The 6,636-nt window shown below is 41.2% G+C and overlaps 2 pseudogenes; both read right to left on the reverse strand.

The window, feature by feature from the left end:
• Positions 1–483: 483 nt before the first annotated feature.
• On the reverse strand, positions 484–3,266 carry LOC147145419 (uncharacterized; annotated as a pseudogene).
• A 473-nt stretch (positions 3,267–3,739) lies between these two features.
• LOC147145420 (uncharacterized) lies at positions 3,740–5,040 on the reverse strand (annotated as a pseudogene).
• Between the last annotated feature and the right edge of the window lie 1,596 nt (positions 5,041–6,636).

Genomic DNA, 6,636 nt, shown 5'->3' on the forward strand with positions numbered 1-6,636 from the left:
CAGCACAAATTCCTGATATGTGCATGACATGTGTTGCAGTTGCAATGCGGCAGTTGTCGCTTGCACCAACGCGGGAGTATAAAGAAGCCTAAAAAAAAGCCTTTCACCGAGTAGGCTGAGATGAAATTCGGCCGCCTTGCGACCGCGTCACACGCATGAGGGCCGATTAGTGGGCAGGACTAAAATCCACTTCCGGCCTTGCTTAGTCGCGCCCTTTTTTATGAATGCCCCAAAAATGGGCATTCTGCTGGTTCACGGTTCGGTGCACGCAGTCATACGACGAATACGTCTGATGGGGGAAAAAAAAAAACGTCAACGCCTGAGATCAAGTGACCGCCACATTTGTTGTTTTAAGAAGAAATAGATCAAAACAAATGTTGAAGAAAAATGGTGAGTGCGGGAGAGAGCATGGAGCTAGAGGAGCCGTCTGCACTATTTAAATCAGCCATTTGTATAGTGTATTGTATATACTGTATAGTATAATCAGCCGGGAACATTTCGGCTTCCGTATGGCAGCGATGGATTTGCAAGGCTGCGAGCGGTGGAGCATGTGTCGGCGTTGTTGTACCTCCATTCGGTTGTTGCAAGTATCACTTCGAACATGCTAATGTCATCCTGATGGGTTACCGGGTGGGGGTAGAAAAAAAGAACCCCGCTCAACACCAACAACTTATCCCCGCTACTTTTAAGCAGCCTGGAGAAGTGAAAGCAGACAGAGCCAACGATATTCGTCATTACTGAAGCAATCGGCATATACATAGCATCTATGCGCCCATATACTTTAGTTGAGGAGCCGGGCTTCAAACGTTTATTAAACATGCTGGAGCCCCGTGACAATGTTCCATCCCGGGCGCATATTTGCAAGACCGCGCTCCCTGTCATATACAATCGCACAAGAGCCGTGGTGGAGCATGAGCTGTCATCTGCTGCGCCCTAACTCTTAGAATGAAGTTAAAAGTTACTAGTTGGTAAGTGCAACCTGACTTTATCTGCAACCTCATTCAATCTACACAAGAAAGTAGGGTTTCCTGTGTTAAATTATTATTATTATTATTATTATTATTATTATTATTATTATTATTATGAATGAACAATCCTAATGCACAAGTTTTTATACTATTTTGTGCTTTTATAACAGGGAATGATTTTTGGTTTATAGAAAATTGAATTGTTACTTGCTCTCTGTTAAAACTAAAAAAAAAAAAAAATAGTCTCATGCATTTCAGACTTATTGCTGTACCGAACCCGTACCGAACCATGACCTCGATACCGAGGTACGTACCGAACCTTGACCTTTGTGAACCGTTACACCCCTTAAAGCCATCACTGCAGTCCTGCACGGTTGTTTGTTTAATGGCTCATTGGACGCTTTTTGCCACACCTCAATTAATCCCTTGTATTCAGCTATGTTGATCGACCTGCAGTTCATCACTATTCACTTGGCAATAACAATAATGTGTCAGCCAATCAGTCGTCGACTTGCTCATATGCGGGCTGCTTTTGAGTTTAGTGTACATTTATCGAGCCTCAAAGTGGTGTTCTTAAATTGGTGCCGATGACGAGCAGGGCCAATAATCAACATCTCGGTTTTATCTGAGTTAAAGAGCAAAAAATTGAGAGACATCCATTGTTTAATCTCGGCAAGGCACGCCTCTAAAATACTGCCACGTTTGTTATCTCGAGCGGCATATATAATTGAGTATCGTCAGCATAACAATGAAAACTAATGTTATATTTACGTATAATATCACCAAGCGGAAGCATATAGATGCTAAACAATAGGGGTCCTACTTCGGATCCCTGCAGGACTCCACATGTAACTTTACAAAACTCAGAAGTCGTTTTGCCATGAATTACACGGTGCGTCCTTTCTGCGAGGTAGGAATTAAACCAAGAAAGTGCTGAGCCTGAGATACCAACACATCCCTCAAGGCATTTTAATAGCGTGTTATGATTGACGGTGTCAAAAGCAGCACTAAGGTCAAGTAAAAGTAGTATTGATGAGGTGTCAGAGTCCATAGCTAGGAAAAGATCATTAGTTACTTTAGCGAGAGCCGTCTCAGTAGAGTGATGGGCTTTAAATCCTGACTGAAGAATTTCAAATCGATTATTAGCAGCCATATAGTCACTGAGCTGTTGCGCTACAAATTTTTCGAGAATTTTCGCAATAAACGGGAGATTTGAAACCGGCCTATAATTACTGAGGTTCTCTGGATCAAGGTTTGGCCGCTTAAGCAGGGGTCGAATAACAGCTGTCTTAAAAGCTGCTGGTACAGTGCCCGAGGTGAGTGATAGTTTAATGATATTTAAGACGGAAGGTCCTAGGGTTGTAAACAGTTCTTTGATGAGTTTACCAGGAAGTGGGTCGCACGCAAGTTGTCTGTTTTGCCGCACCAACTAATTTTGTTCGGCTTTCAAGGGATACTATATTAAAAAGAGATAGGGTTGTCAGACAGTTGTCAGCCATAATACCCCAGCTAGCATCAGTATTCACAGAATTCAACAGGGTTTTAGGAGCAGTGTCCTTAATCGCATCCCGTATGCACTCAATCTTCTGCGTAAAGAATTGCATGAAGTCATGGGCTGAATGGGAGGAGCTATTTGAGCAGCTGTTGCGTTAGCATTGCCACTGTATCAAATAAATATTTAGGATTGTTTTTATTTAGAACAATTAACCTGGAAAAGTAATTTCTTTTGGCTAAGGTGAGTGCTTCTTTGTATATTAGTAAGCTATCACACCATGCCTGATGGAAGACCTCCAGTTTAGTCGCACGCCATTTGCGCTCTAGTTTCCTACATGCTTGTTTAAGTGAGCGGGTTTCCTCAGTAAACCACGGAGTAGGCTGTTTAGGACGAGTTTTAAGTCTTAATGGTGCTATGGAGTCAAGCGCATTTAACAGAGCAGCATTAAAATCATTTGCGAGATTGTTAATCAAACCAATATAGCTCGGAAACGAAGCAGTTACCAGGGGCAGTAGCTCAGACAGCGTGGTGGTAGTTGAAGAACTAATATTTCAGCTCCTAAAGCTTTGATTGTGGTCAGGACGATGGTAATGAGACAGCACTTCAAATTTTATAAAGTAATGGTGCGACATAACAGTAGTATACGGTAATACCATTACATTTGAAAATGCTAAACCTCGGGTTAGTACCAAATCTAAAGTATTACCATTTTTATGCGTCGCTTCATTAATTATCTGCGTAAAATCAAAACTATCAATTATTTTCTGAAACGCCGCTATAAGTGGTTCCGACGGGAAATTCATATGAATGTTAGTCACCCATAATCACTATTATCTGCATGAGTTACCAAATCCGCCAAAAACTCAGAACTCATCTAAAAATCCAGGGTACAAGCCGGGGGGACAGTAAATAATTGCGGGAAAAAACAGAAATGAGGCTATAGATCGCATAATGAGCACTTCAAATGTTTTAATGGTGTCTCTAGAATGCGTGCTAAGTTTGAAATCAGATTCCTAAATAAGGCCTATACCCCCACCTTTCTTATGAGGGCGTGCAACATGTGAGCTAACGAAGCGGTAAAAAATTATCAGGTTTTAACCAGGTCTCGCAAAGCCCAATCATGTTAAGTTTATGGTCTCTTATGAGGTCATTAATTAACAGGGCTTTCGAAGAGAGTGATCTAATATTAAACAGACTGAGTTTCAGTAAAATAGGTTTATCCAGATAATTGCCTATAGCAGGATTCCTAATCATAATATTAATAAGATTGCGTTCCCTAGATCCTGTATTGTACCTCGAACTATAAGCACAGCGGAGGGTACGGCTGTCGGAATATGGTAGTTATTTATCGGCTCTCGAGTACTATTATTATGATATTGCACCACCTCGGTAGAAACAATATCGCTATGTGATGCAGGAATGTGTGGTGTGTACGGCTCTAATCTAAATAAAAAATGATGTGTGTTGTCCAGAGTCTAGCATAACGCTAGTTAACTCTAGCCTTACAGACTCCATACCCATTCTTACAGGCTCGCTAATCGCCTGTAACCTGACTTGCTCTGTGAACTGTAATGGATGGCTCAAACAGTAATCTGTATTTCTAGAAAGAGTGATGGCGCCTTCCCAGTTAGGGTGAAGGCCGTCCACCTTAAGCAGGTTGGGTCGGCCCCAGAAAGAAGGCCAATTATCTACAAACTGCAGTGCCTTCTCACTACAAAAGCTAGCCAGCCACCGTTTAAGCGAGAATAATCTGCTAAACCTCTCATCATTGCCCCTCGCAGGCAAGGGTCCGGAGCCAATTACTCGATGCCGACTCATCCTTCTAGCAAGATCACAAGTCCTAGCTGTGTTCTTCGTTGTGATCTTTGATTGCCTCATCCTAGTATCATAGGAGCCAACGTGTATCACAATGTCGGAGTACCTCGTGTTGTTTGCCCCATGCTGATGTCTATTCCTTTTGCGAGTCAGCTCCGTAAGATTAGCTTCAATGTCGGGTGCTCTGGACCCAGGAATACACATTACTGTGGCTGGATTTTTAAGCTTAATGTTACGGGTAATGGAGTCACCTATTACTAAAGTGCGGGAGCCAGTAGACCGAGGTGGAATGGGACTAGCTAACGGGCTGAATCTGTTATGCATCTGAACAGGCTCACCGCGATTAGCAGGCCGCTTAGGGCTAATGCTAACCGGACTAGCAGGTTGGATACAACCCATACTAACAGTTGTTTCCGCCACATCTACGGTTCCCACATTATTCTGCTTTAGTGGCGGACACGTCCCTCTAGCAGGGAAAGCCTTTCAATGAGACAAGTGCAAGTGGTGCACGAAGACATAGTTGCGTGTTGTCGCCCGGTGGTTGAAGACAGTTGAGCAGCTGGAGGGCAGCCGAGGAAGCTCACCGGTGTCAGAGTTGTTGTGTGGCAGAGACTGATGGAATCAGCGATCCGCTGCTACCAAAGAAAAACTTCGGAGTAGTCTCAAAAAAGAAGAAAGTCGTAGGATAGGGGGAGAAAAAGACTCGCTCATTCGTCGTTCGTCTCTCCGGTGAATTTGAGAGGCAGAGTCTGCCGAAGGGAAGTCTGCACAGACTAACCGTGGAAGAGTTTCCTAGCCGGTGTTGAGGTGAATTCGCCTAGGTTACGAACTGCCGTTAAATTTGTATAGCCAATCCGATTTTCAGTCATTTCATTAATCTTAGCGAGTAACATAACTAAGAGTTATTAAAGTAACCACTATACTTTTACGACAGCTTCCTTCTCATTCTGAATCGTTTGCATTTGTTATTGACCTAGGAAGTTTAACAGTTTTTGTTAAAACTGTACAGATTTGTTTTATTTCTAGCAGGAGTAAACTATTTAAGTTCATAGGATGGTAACGAGACCTTTTATCATTAAGGTCTTAGCTGTTCATTCAATAGAGATTGAGTGTGTAAATGAATTAAATCAGTAGAATGACAACAATAGTGTTAAAATAAGTTTATAAAATTGAATTTAATAATATGAATAATCAAACAATAATTCCTTATCAACCATCAATTCCTTAAAAGTAGAATACAGTCAATAAGCAAGAAAATTGGATGATTATGAGTTTTATTACATGATATTAATCAATTCAATCATAATAGTAATAATACCAATTCTGTTAGATGATGTAAGATGATAGGTGAAATTAATGATTGATGTTAAATCCATGTATAACATCAGTTAAAATCGTAAAATAAGAAATAACAGTAATAATAAGAAAGTAGGATAAACATGATGAAATAGTAGTCTTAATTTAAGTGAGCTCTCAAGATTGATCAGTTCTTAATTGCCCCAAACCTGATTGAAATAAGGAACTATTGGAAAGTAAGGAAATTCAGATGCCCGACTGGCCAATTTCCTAAGCGCGCGATAAAAGTGAATTATTTTCAGTTACCTATTGAAGCAGTAATTTGGTCATGTCCAAAAAGGAGGAGGAAAAAATCTTCTTGCTTGGGGATTGAAAATCATCCTAAGAAAAATGTAAAATTGTCTCCTCGTCGAAGCATCTCCTTGCAGGAGGGAAGAAAAACGCGTCGAGCCTTGTAGACAACAGGCTGGTTCTTGTTTACTCCTTTCACATCACGTGGCATCCTTTGAGGGCAAATGCACATGGGTTATTTGATACACAAAGCAGTTTCCGAGCAACATTTACTGTTTCTATTACAACATGTTGAATAGACTTGTAGCACTTCAGTGCTTAGGTTATTGGGGACTAGTTTCCTTCGGTAATAAGTGAAAAACACTTGCATAGGCATCAGGAGAATAATTGTGAGAGCATTGACTTTGTTTATTTTACTAGGCTTTATGCTTTTAAACTTTATACAGGATTGTCCGGGCTGGCAAGTTTATAGTAGTCAAATGAATAATGTCGACATCTAGCATCTAAAATGTTGAAGTGCACTTTAGGCCTTTTGCTTCCTATGGTACTAGGGCTTTAACCAATATAGATTTATACCATCACTTCACCTTGACATGGCACCTCACATGACACACCGTAGTGTGTGTACTGTACTTCAAAATGCACACGCTTCAATCTTAGGTTGTTGCTTTCTATTAATTGACCACTAGATGGCACTGAATTCTACACATTGTCACTCTGGTGATGGGTCTGTTTCCTGTGTTTGTCTACTGTGTTAAAAACAGACTGAAA

This window comes from Filicampus tigris, chromosome 6, assembly GCF_054856515.1.
Source record: "Filicampus tigris isolate MCC_2025a chromosome 6, RoL_Ftig_1.0, whole genome shotgun sequence".
NCBI classification, from domain to species: Eukaryota; Metazoa; Chordata; class Actinopteri; order Syngnathiformes; family Syngnathidae; genus Filicampus; species Filicampus tigris.